Source organism: Aphelocoma coerulescens, chromosome 13, assembly GCF_041296385.1.
Source record: "Aphelocoma coerulescens isolate FSJ_1873_10779 chromosome 13, UR_Acoe_1.0, whole genome shotgun sequence".
Lineage (NCBI taxonomy): Eukaryota > Metazoa > Chordata > Aves > Passeriformes > Corvidae > Aphelocoma > Aphelocoma coerulescens.
In genome coordinates this window covers 15,808,522-15,828,693 of record NC_091027.1, presented here as the reverse complement: position 1 = coordinate 15,828,693, position 20,172 = coordinate 15,808,522, and the positions used below count along the sequence as shown (strand labels likewise).

Genomic DNA, 20,172 nt, shown 5'->3' with positions numbered 1-20,172 from the left:
TTTTGTAGGCAGGGAAGTTCAATAACAACCTTTATAGAATCTCTCCATAAAAGGTGACAATAAATAACAGTTTAACCTCTAATCTATATTAACAGACTACCTTTATTTATTGTTTGACTTGTGCAGAGACAAAGACAGGTAATCCAAAAGGAGCAGTCACAATAGAAGGTAATGACCTTCTTTTACAAGAATGAGCAAAACCCATTTCACTTCAGCATCATGCACTGGCTATTTTGCAAAGAAACACTGTGTGTTAGTTGTTGAAACTTTTTCATGCATTCCCCGAAACAAACTACACTATTCTGAATATTTTCTTCTCTGTGCAGTAAATAACGTCTTTCATGTTGACAATGCTAATATTATATTTTAAAATACATTTGCATTTGTGTTTTTTGTCATTTTTTATTGCATTTTATAAATCCCAGAGCAGAGACCCACTAAGCTCACTTCGAGAAAGCCCCGTTTCTTGGGATAGCATCAAGCAGTGACACAGGTGATCAGGTGGGATTTCAGTGTGGTTTACTGGCTGGATCTGTGGGGACCTCATTTCAACCAGAACTGCGGATAGGAGTTGGGAGTATAATTCAGGAAGGTTAATTTTAAGTGGCTTTTAAGATTGAATGATTTCATATGAATGATTTTCAAGGGCAAATATTCATAATGCAAAGTAATATTAATATATTTTAGTTTAATTAGTGCGTTAAACTATTAGATAATCATGGGAAAGATGGGAAGGGGGAGCAAGAAAATTTTATCAGGACTTGTAATTCTGGGATATAGCAAAGCCACTGTGGCATTTGGGGGAGATAATAAGAAATTACTAGTAAACATTATATTTAAGGTATGCAATTTTTTGTTCCATCCAATAAATATTTTCTAATGTATGAAAAAATATATATAATTTTTACTTACTTTTACATTTCAGTAATGCACAAGACAGGTAGCTGGAAAATGCTCTTCGACTTTAAATCACATACCTAGAAATAAGAAGCTAATTTTTATTTACAGAAAAATATCTGCTCACTATTTAATTTGTTCTTAAAATACATCCTCTTGGTTTAAGAACACCTTAAAAGATCATTCAATTCATTTTTTAGTCTCTTTTTTCACTAAGTGAAAGAATCAATTTCTAGCTGATTTTTAAAGATTTTTTCTTCCTCTTCCTACTTTATGAAGCCCATTTGTAACATCAAATGGCAAAAATCTCTCACATGAAGAAACTGAGGTGGCAGTTGAAGGATTAGTAGAGTTGTAATTATGTGAGAGGGGTTTCCTGAAGGTACTGAGTGTAACTGAATGTAAATTCTAGGACAGTTTACCTCATCTCAGTGTAGGAAATATAAAAAGAAAGCCACAGAAGTTCTGAGAATGGATGATTTTAATTTTCTTTTCAATTACTGAAGGAGTTTGATACCAGTTCTGTAAATGTACAGAGCATGTTTTTTTACTTATTCAGATTAATAAGAAATTGCAACAGACCTGCTCAGCACTGTGGGAAAGGTCTGTGGCAATTTTTGAAAATAAGGCCTTGGAAACACATTGGGCTTCCAAAGTAGAGTCATCCAAAATGGCCAGTCTTATTTTCCTCCATTTTTGGCTTTGCAATTTAGCTTTCTGATTCTCCCATTCTCATGATGTGCAGTATTGTGTGGATCCATTCTAATAAATTCCATTACTTGGAACAATGAGGTTGAGCATGATTCAAATCCTGTATTAAATGCAAATCTAGCAGCAGAAAAATGGATTTAGTGGTATGATAGGATTTGCAATATAAATATATTGCATTAAGTATAAAGTTAAATTAAATAAGAGAAATAGATATTATAAGGACTGGCATTCAAGCTAGTGTTGTATCTGTGACTAACTAAACGTGCGTGCTGTGAGAACGCTGTGGAGTTCACTCACTGGTGCCTCTGGAAGCAACATACAACTGCCTTTGTAAATATTTTTACTCAGTTTTGGACAAATGGTCAACTGGAAGAACCTCTGCAGAAGACAGATGTCCTTTTTTCAGGGTCAGCAATGTTGGTTTTGATACCATGAGTATTTAACTTTGTGACTGAAATTGTGAAGTCTTTCTCCTGAACGGATTTACTGCAGGACTATCACATTATTTCTTTGAACTTCCAAACAGAAGAAGAAGAGATTTCAAATCATATCAGCAGCCAGATAAGTACAATCTTAACTGCAATATCAGTATGGAGCAACTTTAAAGCTTTATGGCTGTATAGTCCTTTGTGCTAACATGTGGATCACAGTAACACACAAAGGAGGGGGGCTATGAACCCAGGACAAATTTCCTACATTTCTGCTTAGCAATCATTCTTAGTTGCAGGGGGGAAAAAATGATGTTGCTATTTTCCTATTCTTTTAATGGGGAAAGGTGTTTGTTTTCCCTCTTTTAAAATATTTTTAAAATTTTTTTTTGTTTATTTGGGTTTTTTGTTTGTTTTTTTTTTTTTTTTGTGGGAAATACTACTTTGTACATACACAAGGGAATTCAAATAATTGATTGATGCTTGGAAACATGGAAGACCATTGTGGTGTCTTTTCATTGCAAGTATATAAATCCCAGAAATATGGAAAATATACCCCTGAGGAAACAAGTGTCCCATTTTCTTTATACCAAATAACTTTCTTGACAACTTGACAACATTTGCCAAACAAGACTTTGGCAACAGAATGCTTTAAAAGGCATTTTATAAGGCTGCACAATTCAAACTAGTTTCTTTTCTTAAGTGAAGCATTTGTAACAACTGGGAAGGAAGGGAACAGGAGGGAAAATGTTTCTTCTGTATGAATTCTTTTGTTTCATTGATGACGAAGGGAAGTGAGTGCAGGCAGATTTTAGTTGCTGTGGTTACACACAAACAGCACCTGCCTCCATTTGCCACAGCCACAGGATAACTGGAGACAAAAATATGATTGCTCAACATTTTCAGAATCCATAACAGGTCATGACTAAATACTGCTCTCCTCTAATTTAAACTCAAGGAGAGCCACATACTTGGATTTAAGTGCTATTTCAAACCTTTGAATTTATCTCATCTTTCTTCTAAGTAATTCTGGCAAATGTATTTTCTTTAATGATTCTTCTCAAGCAGAAATAGATATTGGAATCAAAACTGACTCACGGAGTCCTAGGGAAGGCAAGATTCTGCTTACAACATTTTAAAATAATTTGAAAATTTCCTGATTATCAGTGACATTTCCAAAAGTGCTGAAGAGTTCTGCTGTGGGATAGAACAGTAATTATCTTACTTTTAGCTCATCTGTCTTTCAAAGATATTTATCTGAAACTTTGGATAAATTTACAGCCCCTAAGACAGACAAATAAAATACTGATAAGTGTCAAGGATTAGGTCATGCAAAACTAGACATAATTTTCTTTCAAGGTCATTAAAATTTTTATGTTGCAGATAAATAATATGAACCATTTCTTTATTTGAAATGAATTATAATATTTAACATATTCAGCATGCACCACTATAAAAGGTCATCTGCTCTCTGGGTAGATGGGGTTCTCTTGTGACACAAGAAATGTTAATAATGCTGATCCTAAAAATAAATAGTTTCAAAAATGACACAACTGAAATTTGAAAAGAAATGTGTTCAGGTTTCCATTTATATGCAGCAGTATTTCCTAATCACAAAACAGTGTCACTGCTGCACACAACAAGCCATCAAATATTTTTATTTTGACCTGAACCTTCACACAAAGTATTAATTTACTTTGCAGCATAATAGAACCAGTTCTGCTGTCACCACAGAGAGCTGCTGTGCACTGCATTAGAAAGAGATATGACAGAAGTTTCAGCAGCAGCAGAATTTAAATGTCTTGCCTGTAATTTTGTTCAGTAGCATCTTTGTACATCTGACATGTGAAATATGTCTTTGGCTTTTGAGACAACAAATGACATTTGGTTTTGCTAAGAAGGCTTAGCAAGGGAAAGGCACATTCAAAATGTCACTTGTGTTACCACAGAGGTGTCCTCTGAAAATAAACCTAAATATCTATAGAATATTTTAATACTTAGAATTTTTTTCCAAAAATATCATTAACCAATTCGAGTTTTTTCCTTCTGGAAGTGCAGGCAAATGCTCTGACCTAGTTTTATGCATTTATTTCTCCACTTTTTTTTTTATCCCAGCCCTCCTAGTTAAGTGGACTTGGCACTGTTCTCCTTAGCTTTTGGAAAATAAATGAATAATGAAGTGATGTCTGAGAAGACAATGGAGAGCAGAGCAAAACCTGAACACATTTCTATCCCATTTCGTAGAGTACTAAGTCCAGTGCATTTTGAACTTCCAAAAGTTAAACATCCTGTAGCATAGGAGAACTTATTTAAATATCAAAGACCAGTTTTGCTGAAATAAAAACATAAATATAGTTGTTTGGAAAGACTAAAAAGTATAAATTTTTCATTTGTCAATGAGATAATAAGATTTCCTTGAAAACAGATGGACTTCAAATGTCCTTATCATTAGCATGCTGGTATTTTCCAGTATTTGTATTTGCTGGCAACCTTTTTGTCCTTTCAGGAGAGAACACTTGTACTTATTTACACAAAATAAAGGCAGCTTCACTTTCTAAGCTCAATATTTTGGGGATGCAGTAATATACCAGTCTGCTAGCCAGTCTTAGCAGGAAATAGTCCTGGTGCTGATCACAATGAGATGACTCGTGGTATCAGCTCATTTTGAGAAGTTTACTAAACATGTTATCTCTAGCACGGGGCTGAGGTAATGTTTATAAGTTCAGTCTGTCCTGTTTTGCCATTGTTGGTGATACTCTTGTTACCAAAACAGCCCAAAAGTCTTTTCATACATCATAACCTTCTGAAGGTCACATAGAGATGGTGTTTCATCATGATTTAATATTTGAAACATATTTAAAGAGAAATCCCCCATGCTGTCAAAACAGTTCCCTGAATTTAAAACTTTAATTCTTATTTATAATAAAGCTTGAACAACTTGATACTGCAGAAAGCTTTTAACTCATCATCTGATCTGTGTGTAAGTAAAATCCATTTTGTCTAAATAATGAATATGTCAAGTTGTATGGTGGGTTATCTATATGACTGCAAATGTTTATTTAACATTATGGTTAGATGAGCATCTATATTTGTTAACATAAGGACCAATACATGTCCTTCAGGACACTTGAGCTAAGGCTGATTCATAATCACAGAGGAAAAACTGTATGTATGAATTAGAAGGAAAGAGAAAAAACTCTGCAGTCTGGATTGCCTGTTTTGTCAAGGTTCTTAAAAGGCATCAGGTTTGTTAATGCTCTTCTTACACTCAACTCATTTTCCATTTCAAACAGTGTCTTTAGAGTGCTTAAATTGTGACTGTGATCGTGTCACCACACACTTTTTTCCCTTTAATTTCTAGGCTTGTAGACTCTCAGTTTAAATGCACTCAGTGTAATCCTGACTCTCCAGGCTGCAGTGATTCCATCCCCTCTGTGCTGACAAGTGCTCTCTGTGCTATCTGCTCATGTGTCACAGTCTAGAACCTCACTAGAAATGCTGCTGATGCAATGGAAAATCAACCCAGCTCCTCAGTCCTTACCTGAGCTGTGGCAGGGGGGCTATCATTTGTAGCAATATTCCTTTAATCCTTCTTCACCTCAGGTAAGAAGTTATAACTGAATGTGCACATCAGGAAGATCTAATGGATAGGGAAATACGATTTTTAGTAATTTTCAGAGTAAACCAACACTTTCAAATTTCTCAGCATTATACATGTATAGGATATCTATTATATGGAACCTCACTACTGCTCTCATGCCTCAGTGCAGCAGGGATGAGCAAGAAGTCATAGGGCAAGTTCTGCCTTCAAGATCTCAGCAAATTCTTTAATTACCTCCATAGATAGAAACTTCTTTTCAAGACAGACTTTCTTGGTTATTGTGCAAATGTCTTTTGGTTTTTCCTACCTTTTGCCTGTGATTAAGATCCTCAGGAATTTCCCTCATTACTTCACTAGGAAGGTGCCCATGAGGACTTAAGGGAGAGGATCCAACACATTTTATTTGCTATGTTCACCATCTTTTATCATTTTTGCCTCAGCTGCTTCAAAAGATGGGGTTCTAGGTTTATGTATAAACCAAGAGAACTTAGCTCTGTGTCTGATATCTGAAAGGGTCAGAGTTGTGCCACTTCAGAAGCACTGAATATGCAGCAGGAGAATGAAACCAAGTAAACAAAATGCTCCATTGCCAAGAAACAGAAACTGAGATGACAAATTGTATAACTTACTATTATTAATTACACTTATCTAAGTATTACTGTACCAGCATAAAATATCTTATCTTAAACAAAGCCATAAAAACAGTTGCATAAGAAGTTTCAGTAATGCAATACTGGCTGCTTTCAAGCTTACAATATCTACAGACACTTCTACCAATTAGATCACCCACATATGTGACAAGCCCAGATAATCTGCTGAAGTCACATTACATTTTCTTTTCAGTTGCATACATCTTCGCAGAACTAGAGGTGAAAATTAGAATTTTGCTTTCACAGAATCACTATATAACATTTCTACAAATAACACATTTGGCTCTGTCAAAATAAAATCTCTTTTTGTTTACTCTTATCAAATTCTGTGACAGAAACAACTGGTTACTAGTTAATAATGCAACAATACTATGTATTACTTGTTTCCTATTCTGATAGATTTTTGTAGTTTGGATGTAAAAATGCAAGGATAGAAAGAGATCTCAGATCTGTACTCTGTAGTACAAGGGTGAATAAACAAATTTTTGATTAAATTGTACTTTAGTGAGAATTTTTTAAAATTAAAAAATTTAAAATTTTTTTAAAATAACATTTTTCCTCCCATCTTGTTCAGTCTCAAATCAGGAAAAAGAGTGTCCTGACAATGACCATGTGCCCACTCTGAACCAGCAGTAAGTGTTGTTACTGAAGGTCATTTCCTGCTTCTTCACTGTTTGGTACCAATCCAGATCAACCTTGTTTAGCCTGAAATCAGACAGTGCTGGAGTTCAGGGTCACATGGCTTCAAGCAAAATGAACTGGACAGAGTAATTAAGCTGAATGTTTTGTGTAATTTCAGTTTAAATAGAAGTGCAATCAGTAAAGCAGCAAAGTTTGCAGATGCTGAGTTCACAGCTGCTGCTTTTGTTTACTGATGCATCCTCCTACTGCACTCAAAATCTTGAGCTTTCCTGTGTTAAGACTGCAACACACTGGTTCAGGGAAATAAGATACAGGGGAGGTTAGCAGAATACAACAGCTGAAATGTAGCACACAAATATACAGATACTCTATAGCTCCTCCTAAGTCTGTGTTTAGGCTCATGCCAGATGTGTTTCACCAGGATACCAGCAGATATTAAAATTCAGTGTGCATGAGCAGTGTTCCCATTTAATGTTTATTTGTCAAGAAAGGAAAACCAGGAACTTTCTTTGAACTTCTGAAAACCAATAAAGCTTGTATGAGAAGTCCATGAATCTCAACAGCAGCTCTACAACAGCCTTTGCATGTGAGGTGTCTGAGCAAGTTTTGACTCAGTGTCCACAGAAAGTCTGAAAAGCACTGCCCTACACTGCTCCAGAGGCTAGAGGAAAAATGTCAGCAAGAGTACACTTGGCTTACAAAGTCATCCATCAACATGTCTGCATATACATTGCCTCAAAGAAATCTCTGGAGAACTGAGCTGTCACTGAGATATATAGGACAGATGTTTTTAAAACTGCCTGTTTGTTACCAGTTGTCATCATGTTACCAGTTCTGAGAGTCCTGACAGAACTTTTGCTTATTTCCTCATGGAAAGGGCTGTCCAGCCCTGGCACAGGCTGCCCAGGGCAGTGGTGGAGTCCCCTTTAATGGAGGGAAGTAACAGACATGTGGATGTGGCACTTGGGGACATGATTTAGTGGTGGCCCTGGCAGTGCTGGGTTAATGGCTGGACTCAGTGACCCTGGAGGTCTTTCCAACATAAAGTATTTGGTGATTCTTTTTATCTATTACTCCCTTCTCTAATAAACAGACCTTTAAAAAGGAAATATCCAAGAGCAACATCACAGGAGACATGGGAGGCAGCTGGATACAATTCTTTATTCAGTATTTATTTTACTATAATTATGCACCAATATCCTAAGGCACAAGGACATACATTAATATTTTCAATTTTTAGGTCTTTAAGGAGTAAGGAACAACACAAGTGAGAAGATCCTTCCTTGTTTAACCTAGTGAGCAAAAGTTGAAAGGCAGGAAAGCTGCTGAAGAGTCACATGGCTTTGAGGAACAAGGCAAATCTATTCTGCATTAGGGAAAGGAAAGAGGCTGTACTCATTTAAGCTCTTGCCACAAAAGAAAGAAGTTATGTTTGTGAAAAATAACAGTGTCAGTAAACAGGATTAATTTTCAAGAAGAAACTTATGCTTTTTGTTCCAGCAGACCTGCTTTTCAAATTATTTTTAAATACATTATTCCATACTTGAAATCAAACTCAGTCAAGCTCTTGGGGTCTTTTGGGTTTGGTTTTTTGTGGGGCTTTTCCCTTGTTGAAGGCCTTATCAGGTATAGGCTGATCTGGAAATAAGCATTTGATCATTGAAAAGTAAATATTCAGCTTTCCTTCAGACAACCAGTGAAAAAGGGAATTCTTTTTCACAGTCAGATATAACCACTTCTAGTTCACTTTTTTACTTGGACTTTTGCTTATTTGCAGTGGTGTTTACTCATTCCATATGCCTATTTTTATAGAAGGAATACAAAAATGCTTGAAAATCTGTATGAGGAAGTACAGAATAGGAAATTTTGCATAGAAAATGTACCAGAAAAGGATGTTGGTTTCCTTTTTATATGATATTAAGAACATACCTCTATATTTAGTAACACTGATCCCTGCAGTGGAGATGGTTTGAGGTTCATTGGCATTAGTCATTCCATGGATATTTGCTCAGTGAAGTACAGTTCCCAGTTTCTAGTCAAGGCAGGCAGACTGGAGATCACTTCAGGAACCCAGGATTCCTGTTGGAGCAGCAGGAATGGAAAGCTTTGTGCAAAGGTAGCCCTGACTGTGGCATTGTTATGCCCAGTGCCAGTCATTCCCTCCTCGATGCCAGCCAAGAGCTGTCTGCCAACCTCAGCACCAGTGGGACAGAAGCTTCACCAGCCACTGGCTCTGAACTCACTCCTGAGAGCATAGCTGGGGCTTGAAGGGGACCCTTGGGGACAGACAGCAAATATTCTAAAACTACATGGAAAAATGGAAACCTTTACTTCTGGTTAAGGCAGTAGAAGCTCTGTTAAACTTTCTAGCACCAGAAATCACTCCCAGCATACCTCTGCTTCTCTAGGATCCCATTGGAATAGCACAGGCACTGGGGAGCAGAAGGAGAGAAGACAGATGGCTAAAATGTCTTCTCACATCCTGTCAATCCAAGCCTTACAGTAGCACAACACCACATGGGGCCTAACCAGCTCCTTCTACTTTTGTTCCAATCTGTTTGTCTCTGATGAACACACTGTACTTTAAATTGATTCCCAGAGCAATGAATAAAAAATGAGCAATTAGGCAACCTACTTCACCTGATCTTATTCCCAACATTGTCCATCTGGTCTCATGCTAAACAATTCATTTAAGAGGGACTCTTACACGCAGCCACTCCAGTAACTTTCCTTTTTAATGTTACCTCCTTCCCCAGCTATCAGAGGCAATTCCTCACAGTGTGTCCCTCCTCTGTGCTCATACTGTGCATGTCCTTTACAGCACTAGCTCTAACCACCTGCATTCCTAACTTGCCAATACAGACACATTTAGTTCTCTTAAAGCAAACATTTCAAATGAGACGCTGCAGATGGGAGAAACCACGAGGCAGCCAGAGCTCTTCAGTACAGGTTGGATCAGTCACTGTGTACTCAGCACTCTCGAGCAGCAGGACCATGACTGTGTCATGCAATACAGCTGGTCAATACCAGAGCACTGGAAACAGGATTCCTCCCATTCTGCACATTAAACCTGTGTTCAAATCTCAATAGAACAATGTTTGTTCTATTTCTACTCCCAGCCATTGGCACTTCTGCACGTGATCCTCTAAATCTTTTGAGGAGTTAGGGTTGAGAAATTAAGTCATTTGCAAGGACTTGCATGGCCAGTTCCTTTTGGAACATTCAAAACATGTAGATGGCTTTGAAATGCTCATGTCTAAGCTGTTTATTTCCATAAGAAACAAATTTTCATTCAAATGTCATTTTCTGTCCAGTAACTGCATAAAACCCCCCAAGCATGTTATGTACCCTCAAGAGGGCAGCATGGTATTTCAAAAATCACCTTACAAAGGCAATAATGCCTTAGCATAAGAGCAGGCTCTAATAAGAGCATGGAATTAATGTTGCTGTAAACATTAATTATAAAAGAATTAGGCAAAAAAGAAGGTAAGTCTATGGCAGGACCATTTGCTCACCTGTCTGTTGCTGCCATTCATGTAGCACCACAGGGATTACAGAAGCAGGTGATGCAGAACTGCAGTTTCCATGCCAGTTCTTGCTTAACCAATAGCAACAATGAGCAATCTATTCAAAATTGTGGTGGCATTGTGTACAGGGCAAGGGACAGCCAAGCTCTCTGATAATGACATTTTTGCCTGCGAGTGGTCATAACTCTATTCATGCTTTCAAATGGTACAGAGAAATTTAGGATTAGAGGAACACTGACTGCAAGGTGATCCTATGAGTAACTGAGTAGGGTTGATTTTTATGGCACTGCATCATTTTTCCCTTCCATAAAAGTATTGTTTCATCATAGAAGACATTTTTCCCTCTCTCCTTATATAAAAATTCCAGTGCAGATCTATTCTTCACCAGTTTATATATTCTGATTCTTGTGTCAACATTATCAGTTAGCTCTTACACTGCTTCTGTTTTGTTTAATTAAACATGTTTCTGTATTTCATGCTATGACAAAATCTTCCAATTCCATGATCATTTTAGTAACAATTCTCTCTGCCTGTTCCCATGTAAATCTTCTTGTCTGAGCAAAGATAATTTCATTCTGGGTGAACACTGTCCTTAATACTTCTTCAAGTATTCTTCAAATGTTTCTATTGGAAATTCATCATGTTGCCACATGTGCCTTTTTGAGCACTGATGATTTAGGGATGACAATGTATTTGGAAGACTTGGAGAAGGAATAAACTTGGGAGTTAGCTGCAGGTACAGGCTCAGATTCTGCCATCACTGTGCAACAGGCCAAGACAAACAAGATTGTATCTCACACACGTCATTTTAGAGTGGTGATAATACCCACAATGCTGCTATCTAACTGATACCACAACTATTAAACTGCATAGAAATCTAATACATACCATCCATCTCAATTGGATATTTTCAGCTCACTAAAGTGGTGCATCTGCTGTAACTCCCACAGTGATGTCCAGGGTCAGCTAAATGCTTTGATACCAGTACATCACTGCATAACCTGTAGCACGTCATGTTATAGGAGAATTTCTTTATCCAAGTGAATTTTGCAAAACAAAACTTCTCTCATTCCAGAAGAATGCTTACTTGAATTATTCTTTAAATTGGTGTGATTAGTTCCTTTATAAATCCTGTGTAGTAAGGAGAAGATCTCTAACAGCAATTATACAACTACTGCTACTTAACCTCCTTCTCCCACTCAAGTGCAGTACACTGCAAAATAAAAATTAATTTATCCCTGATTTTCTGCAGGTTTTTTTGTTGTTATTTTTGGGGTTTTTTTTTGAGAAAGCATTTGACCTGAAACACAAAGGACTACTCCTGTCATCAGACAAGTGCCTGGTGATTGCACAATGAAATAATCTGCAACATTTCTCATATAGTCAGGATCTTATACATGATATCCATCCCAAATGTAGCAAATCTTCCCGGGTTATTTGTGCTCAGCACTGTGTGTTTTGATTCTGCAGGAAATTATTTATGGCTGGACTAAGCCAACCCTGATGGGGGACATTGAGAGGGTATCAAACCCCAGCAGTGCTGGGTCAGTAGAAGCTGGGTGAGTGCTAAACCCCTCCCTGAGAGCAGTGCCCTGCTCCTGTGTGCATCCCTGGGTGAGCTGGATTTGGTGCCCTGTCAGCCAGAATCCTACTACAGACAACGTGCTCGTGATGTGGGGGAGATAAGCAGGGCTATAGGTGAAGAGGAGCTGATACCACACTCACTGGCCTTGTGCTCTCATCTAGCAATCAATTTTCCCTCTCCTTGAGAACATGAAATAACACCCTGTGAAACAACACAGCATCCACACTGTCTGGCATTGCACAACATCCTAAACAGGGAACATTTCATCTAGTCCTTGGCCTAGGAGCTTGGTGAGGCTGGATACCAATTCCAGCTGTCCTGACACATAGAGAGCTCCAGAAAACACAGAATGTGAGAAAGGACTCAAGGTGACAGACATTCTATCACCTGCATGGGATGCAGTTCAGCAGCTAACACAGTTAACACAAAAGAAAATGCAATAATAAGTTCCTTTCTCATGTTCCTTGTTCACCAGGCTGTTTGCAGGCTCATTTCATCTGTCAGAATCTATCACTGCTTCTTCTCTAAGTAAGAATTTGTCCTGCTCTCCTAAAGTTTATTGGGGGAAGCTGTTACAAGACTTCTGCATTTCAAATAAAAATCCAATTTTAGTTAATTACTCTTAATTTTATAGGGTTTCTACACATTTAATAAGTGAGTTGATGAGAAATCAAGGAAACACAAAAAAGCATTCAGAATGAATCACCTCGGCGCTCAAAAAAGAAAAAAACACACCTGACTTTAAAAGGAACAATATTTTCATGACTGACCTACAGAAGTGGGTTCTGCAATTACATAATTTCTAGGAATTTATAAGTAGCCCTTCTACATGCTTGGATCACTGATTCATGCTGCTGCTGTTCAATACTCCTGCTTCTTGTATGCACTGTGCAGATGCAACCTACAGCCTTGTTGACATTTAGCTGACTCCTCTCAGATTCTGATTCAGAGATCAGTTTCCTTGCAGGGAAGGATGAGCACACTCTCATCTATGGATTAGTCCTTGCAGCTTTTTTATCTAGCTGAGAAAGGAAAAGTGAAAAAGTGACAGACTGTGACTCTTCAGAATAAATCCCTTGCTCAGATCTGCAACACTAGAACAGCTCCTCTGATATGGCTCCATGGAAGTGGGGAAACTTCAGCTGGAAAAGGTTCTTTTTTTCTAGCTGATCTCTGTATTTCATTGTCCCAGGTACGCAGCATTACTCAGTTACACAAAGGAGGTACAAATTATGTCATTTGCACACGTGCAGTTATGTTATGGTAGTGAAAAACCACAAGGGTGGGATTACCCAGTGCCAGGTACTGTCATCATTTATCCTGTTGAGAAGCTGCACACTGTGAGCTTAGTCCTGCACTTCTTTCATTCCCCAAACTCCTCCTGAGCCAGATTCAGCGGGTAACCATTTTTTGTTTTCCCACTTGCCAGGTGGCAAAGCTTAAAACACTATCCTCTGGAAAGAAATGGCAGAAAGACACGGATCTAGTCCTGTTTCCCTCCGTCCCCAACACACGTGCTGGACTGAGGTTACTGTTTCCCGAGTACTGGACACACATTCAGCCTTCCCAGCTGCAGAATACAAAGTACCTTCTCCTCAGTATGTACTGTTTCAAACCTGCATTGGAAGTAGAGCAAAGCCAAATCAGGCCCTTGTTTCCATGCTTCATTCCAAGTGCCTGGACTCTCTCCATCCATCTGCCTCCTCCCACTCCCAACCCCAACTTCTCCATGACTGGACTGTTGCCTTTGCTGGCAGTTAGCAGGTTTTACACTGCATTATTTATTACCTTGAGAAAAATCAAAAGATCTTCACTGAAAACCACGAAGTAAGTAAGCCAGCAGCAACAAAAAAGAGCCTTCCACACTTAAGGCAGATATACAATGACTTTCTTAATATATAGATATGTGTATTTCTATATATAAATATGTTCTGATCTGAGAGCTCAGCTAAGTAATTTAGTGGTGCCTACTGACTTCTGTTAAATCTTCTTGGTATTATTACTGGATAAAATGAACTCAAACAGAAGGCTTATATATGATAACCAAGATCTTTGGCTGGAGTGTGAAAGAGATAATAAATGGTTTTTGCTTTCTGTCCTCCAGATATTGAAAGGAACATAGAGCCCAAAACACTCCAGCTGGGAGAGCACATTGGAAAAGGAGACGAAGAAAGGTAGGCTTCAAAAGAAAGATCATAGGGCAAAATAATACAGATCAACAAAAATTCTGTAGGAGTCCTGTTTCTTAACATGTGTTAAGATTTCTATCATCACTGATGTTAATAATTGACATGAAGTACAGTGGGAGTTAGATAACAGCAGGAACGTTCAGGCCAGGACTCATTTCATTTTCCAGTGGTGTGAGGCACTGGTTAATGGGGAAATGCACAACCATTTCAGAGATGATCTTGCTTCAGTGCATTACATCTTGAGGAATTTTATTCCGTCTAGAAAGAGATTCCTGCTTGTGTCGTGCAAAAGGAGGTGTTCTTCAGAGAAGTAAAAAGAACAGGAAGTTAATTTTGTGTTCATGAAAGTGAGGAATTAATAGCAAAGCCTTAAGTCAGATATAAGCTGCATGGGTATTGTGCAAGCCTCATCACACAGCACTGCCATCTCACCCCAATTTATGATCTGGAACACAGCAACTTTTACAGCTTTTAGCTGGAACTGCAAGTTGTACCAAAGCATGCAATGATTTTATAAATACAAGGGAAAGAGGTAAAAGCTCCAAATTTCTTTTGCTCTTTTACCCAGCTCAAGTAGGAGCTGGACACTTTCTGATGACACACTGCACCTCCAGACTCTGCAGATCACACTGCTGGTATTTGAGTTCAGAGTTTAAATACAGTCACTCCATATTCCCTGAACTCAGAATGTATGAACTCAGAACCAGAAGCCAAGATGAGCTTTCTAGCACAAGCAAGTACAAATAGATGAGTAGGATAAACTTGAGCATGGGCTGTGTGGTCATGTGGGCAGGCCATATTTTAATTTTCACCATCATATCTGATGAGGGTAACATTTCTAATGGCCTCACAGAGTGCCAGAAAATCTTAGCCCATGAGGTCAGTGTCCTCTGAGTACAGCTTTCCAGCCCCCAGAATCCACCACAGAGAGGGAAATCAGGCTTTTGCTTATCTTTACACTGCCAGAGTCCCTGATTTCTAGTTCATACCACCAAAAGCCAGCTCAAACCAGAGGTGAATCTACTTCATGATACAACAAACGGCTATCACTGTTATTTGTCCTGCATGTTCTTATCTCACAGTTTGCAATTAATCACCACCCTGGAAATCAAACACTAAGGTACTTATACATTCTCTTTGAATAGACACTTCAATTTCCTTTTACTTGAACTGCCCTGTCCTTTGCCACACCTGCTCAGTGCATCAATCTGCACAGCACACGCTGGATATACCTGAGGAGCCTGATGACTCACACTAGACAGGGAACAGAATCACTACAGAGAGAACATAAGACTCAAAATGTGATGCAATTACATACAGAGGGATGCATGTTCATCAGCAAATAACCACATTTGCATGGTGAAGATAGTCACAGTATGTTGTGACTGAAGACCAGGTTCTATTCTCAGGAACACAAAGTTCTCTTCAGTGTGTGACCATGTCAGCTACATGGGCACCAAGTCTGTACTAAACACCAAAATCCTGTGCAGGAAAACTGTAAATCTAATTCTGTCTATTTGGTATATAGAAACATTTTTTGATGCATGTTAGCTTAGCCTTTGTGAATTCTAATCTTATTCTATTCTAAGCTGTTGAAATCTATTTGTTCTCTTCTGTCTGGAGGGATTTTGTACTTTGCAGAGGAGACAATTGGGAGAGATTGATTTTATGGGAACAAGAGGGTGCATGAACTGGTCTCCTATCTAAAGTTTATAGGAAGGTTTCCCTGGTTTCAGCATAGCTCACAGGTACAGTTGAAGGTGCAGCTTATTTCTCCTTACTGTCATTAAGTTTAGAGTACTTGGCTTTAGAACAAATGTCTTAGATTCCCAAAGCCATCCTTGTCCTAATCCTGTAACCTGCAGGGATGGCTGCCTTACCTCCCTCAGGTCATGATGGGTTTGTATCTATTGGTTTTACTCCTGAAATGTTTTCACCACTCTGTGAGGTATTTTCACCATGAATGAATAATTTTGCATGTTTTCAAACAGATGGCTCTGAAAACTGCTAGGCTTCAATGTGTCTGAAGAACAGTCACATTATTGCTTGAAATAGTCTGTGCTCATTTGTTTAAAAGAATCTAATTTCTACATAAAAAAATTTTAAAAAGCCTTGAACAACTGGAAATGCTGAAAGCAATACTCCAATCGTTGCACATCCTAAGGCTGATTCAGTGATGTTCTTGTCACAGATCAGTCATGTCCAGTCTGAGATCTCTTTGTGAGATCACTATCAAGTGAAAATAAGGCTAAAAATAGAGTTATCTGTTGTATTTCAGTCTTCTTTGTTGTGAGTAAGCTAAAAAAGCACACATTTACAGCCTTGCTTTAATGCATTACTTGTATTAATTTGGTGTGAAACACCACTTCTGAACCAATAGCTGAACTCTGAGTCTGCTGAACCTGTATTATGAAGGAAGGAAAATGAACTAATACTTTATTCAATGATTTACTGGCAGTTTGTCTGTTCTGATGATTTAACTGTTATTTACACTGAAACCAACATGCAAGAAGATTGTAGCCTATGACTCCCAAGGGAGCAGCTATGGAATTCTTGCATCCTGCAGAATGTTATGGGTTGGCAACCTCTCCTGTGTGCTACACAGATCACTTCAATCCACTGTGTTTAGCCTATAAACAAGCAAGTGCTCTATACTGCTGTGCTAAAGAAAACAGCTGAAATCCAAAGCAGCTCAGTCCTGTTTAAGCTGTCCCCAGACACACTCCCTACCACGTGGGTTTGTTTTCCATTGATTTGTTAATGAAAGCTGGCAGCAAATGCTACACTTCTACTGGGCACATTAATCATTGAAAGAAAACAGTATTTCTTCAGCTTTGGCTGAACAACATATAAATGTACAACACATAAATAAGGCCTCCTGCTTCCCTGTTAACCCTGCACACAATGTAGGATCCCCTAAAGCATTTGCTTTCTTTGCCATGGTGTATTTCTGCTCTAAGCCTGGATGCCTGGTGTGGAGTCAATTAAGATCTGAAAACATCCATGTGGCTTCCGATTCAGAACTCAACTTGTGGCAAGAAGCACAAACACTGCATGAGCAGTGCTTGGATGCTTTTGAGAAGCAAGAATGCAATCCTGGTGCAGCTGCTCATTTTCACAGAACAGAGTAAGAGCAACAACAGCTTAACACGACTGATTTCTGTCATTCATAGCTACCCTCCAGCACTCACAGCAGTGTGTGCTGAGTGCCTGTAAGGCACCAGGGAATTCCTTGTGCCACATGTGCTCTTCACAGGCTCTAGCACAGTCACTTGTTCATCTTGTTGTAGGGTAACATGAAAGGAGTCCAAGTGCAGGGCCTACCAGAGATACAATTCACTGTTAAACAGGCCTTTTCTTCTCCCCCCTCCTAGTTTATGGGTTTTGTTACTAACAGTTCTCTTCAGACAACTTTCTCCCTTGAGAACAAGCTACCCTGCACACACTGCTCTGAGAGAAACTGCTTACAGCTCAATACTGGACCTGAAAGCTCCAAAAATTCCGTTTCATTGTGCTATTAATTTGTACCATGCAGCACATGGCAATCTACTTGTGGGGACCTCTCCAAAAGGTAGGATGGCACTGTTTCGGTGAGGTAATGGGTCTTAATCCAGTGTTAACAAATCATCTATTCTCTACAGAAAAGCTGCATTATTGAAGATGAGAATCACAACATTTGTATTGTCATATCCCCACATTCAAGGCTTTGATCAGGTTTCCAAGGATGAAGAGTAAATCAGAGATGTGCAGTTCATGCTCCTGTGGAGGCACCAATCCAAGGCTGAGGGAGTAATCAAGCACAGGCTATTTTAAAAACATTTTCCTGATCAAATAACTAGCTGTTCACATACAGTTACTTTATCTCCTGTGATGGAAAAAATCCCTGAGGCTGATTAAATGCAGTGGAGACATCAGTGATGACTGTAATCATCCTTTTGTTTCTATTATTTACACTCCAGCTTACACAGAAGGACGTACCTGCTTGGTGACCAAATCAATTGTGCTGCAGAATTATGGAAAATTATTGTTAAGAGTTGAGCATAACAAAAGAGGGAAAAAGCAGTCCTTGGAGGGGATTTGCACATACTAGACTACAAACAACAAATTACCACCAGCATCTCTACAATACAAAATATCGTAGTATGCTGAATTAGGTATAACTTCTTTTTTTGCCCCTCTAAGCCTAGCTTTCAAATTGCTTCCTTAAATCAGTCCTAGGAGAAATCATTTGATTGCACATGTCTTCATTAGTTTCTGGAATGAATTCAACACAAATTTTAATGATAACAGGTAAATTAGTTTTACTCTGGCCTACTTGGGAGCAGTTTCATTCACACTTATTCACACATAGGCACAGTAGCAGAGAACATCCTGGGCTGAAAACCAGCAGCAGGCTGTCCCAGAGCAGCACAGGACAGAACAGGGCCAGCAGGTACATTGCAGTTCCTACAGCACCTGCAGTAAGCACAAATTTCAGTTTCTCAGTTTAGACAGCTTGGCAATAGAGTCCCTGATAGATGGAAAATGCAGTGCTTGTTAATTAGGCCTGCTTGGTCCATATCTCTCCAGCACATACTGCATTCTTCAGCCTGAAACTGGTGTTTCCTAGTAAGAACTAGACTAATCCAGCTTGGTGTTTCCCTGAATTTGTGTGCAGTCTCCAAGTTCATTATTTTTCAAGTTATCTTTTAGTTTTCCTCTGTCGGGCAGGTTCACCCTGAAGGCATAAGTTTACTGTGAACTGTATTTGTAGTATGAAAGATAGTGACAGTTGAAGCCCGTAGAATAATAACTATTTTATTTCTTCTTTTGACATGAATGTTTTATGATTTGTATGACTGCACAGAAAATATCCCAGATGGATATTGACGGAATACTGATTCTTTTTCTTTTTAGTTCCAATGGTCTCTAACACAAGAAAATAGTTAGAAGTGACTAGAAAGCAATTCCTTAACAATTTTAGACTAATTTTGCCTCATTTCCCACAGAAACCAAGTCCTGATTCACTGTACTGAAGAAATTCCTTCAAATCAGATCACCAAAAAATCTGTTTTATTTGCCTAAATTGTTAGCTAAAAAGCTCACTAGACTAGTGGGAAAGGATTAAGAGTAACATTTTTATTTTTTGAAGCAAAAGCTTATTTTTCTCACCTAAACAGATACAAACTGTTGGCAGAGAAGAAACAGCAGAATACAAAGAAAGAAGATGGAAAGAAAGAAGAAAAATAAGATGATCTGTGATGTATTTAATGACCTACCATGACACAAGCTTGTGAGCCTGTGAGCACAGAAGATACATTTTACACATGGGGAACAAATAAATCCATTCTAGCCAATAGAATTTATCCTTAGTCTTTGCTTCTGTAGTACCACTCTTTGATGTTGCCTCAGCAGTAACACCCAACTTCTGAATGATGTTTAAAAGCAACAGTGCCTTGAACCTTCTATACCATAACCCCAAGACAACAAATTGAAGCATCTCTCAATTTGCAATTAGAAAATAGATCAGAATTATTTTTTATGCACAGCATGATACCAGAGGCCTGAATTTCTGCCATTTGCACTCACAGAAACATACATTCTCACTTTTCCTGAACCTTTCTCTAAACATGGGTGCTGGCATTGACTTCAGAGGCTGCCTGTGTACAGATGGGGTAAGAGCAATGACTCAGCCTTTCTGCTTTAACTAAAAAAGAAACAAACTTGTAAAAACAGTGATTTTTAGTGTATCAGACAAGGTTATCCAAATAAACCACAATAGCTGTGTGATATCATTAAAGCCAATTACTCCTAAATAACCACACAGAGAGGTGCGATCTGTTCTTTGCCAGTTACTCGTTAACCAATCTTCATTAATCATAAAAGTGTTTTCACATCATTCTTGACTCTATAACTGCAGTCTCCCAATCAGTGTTTTGCTCAGGTGGCCTTGGTCCAGCTAC

The 20,172-nt window shown here is 38.5% G+C and overlaps 1 long non-coding RNA gene across 7 annotated transcripts; it reads left to right on the top strand.

Annotated features, from left to right (window-relative positions):
* The first annotated feature begins 388 nt into the window (after positions 1–388).
* LOC138118018 (uncharacterized) lies at positions 389–19,581 on the top strand. 7 transcript variants are annotated; one of them, XR_011154963.1, is made up of 5 exons: positions 389–493; positions 11,927–12,015; positions 13,471–13,639; positions 14,146–14,215; positions 19,390–19,581. It is a non-coding gene; the product is annotated as an uncharacterized lncRNA (long non-coding RNA). The 7 variants fall into 7 exon arrangements; XR_011154962.1 differs by having other exon boundaries at positions 389–501; XR_011154965.1 differs by lacking the exon at positions 389–493 and adding an exon at positions 1,808–2,015.
* The last annotated feature ends 591 nt before the right edge of the window (positions 19,582–20,172 follow it).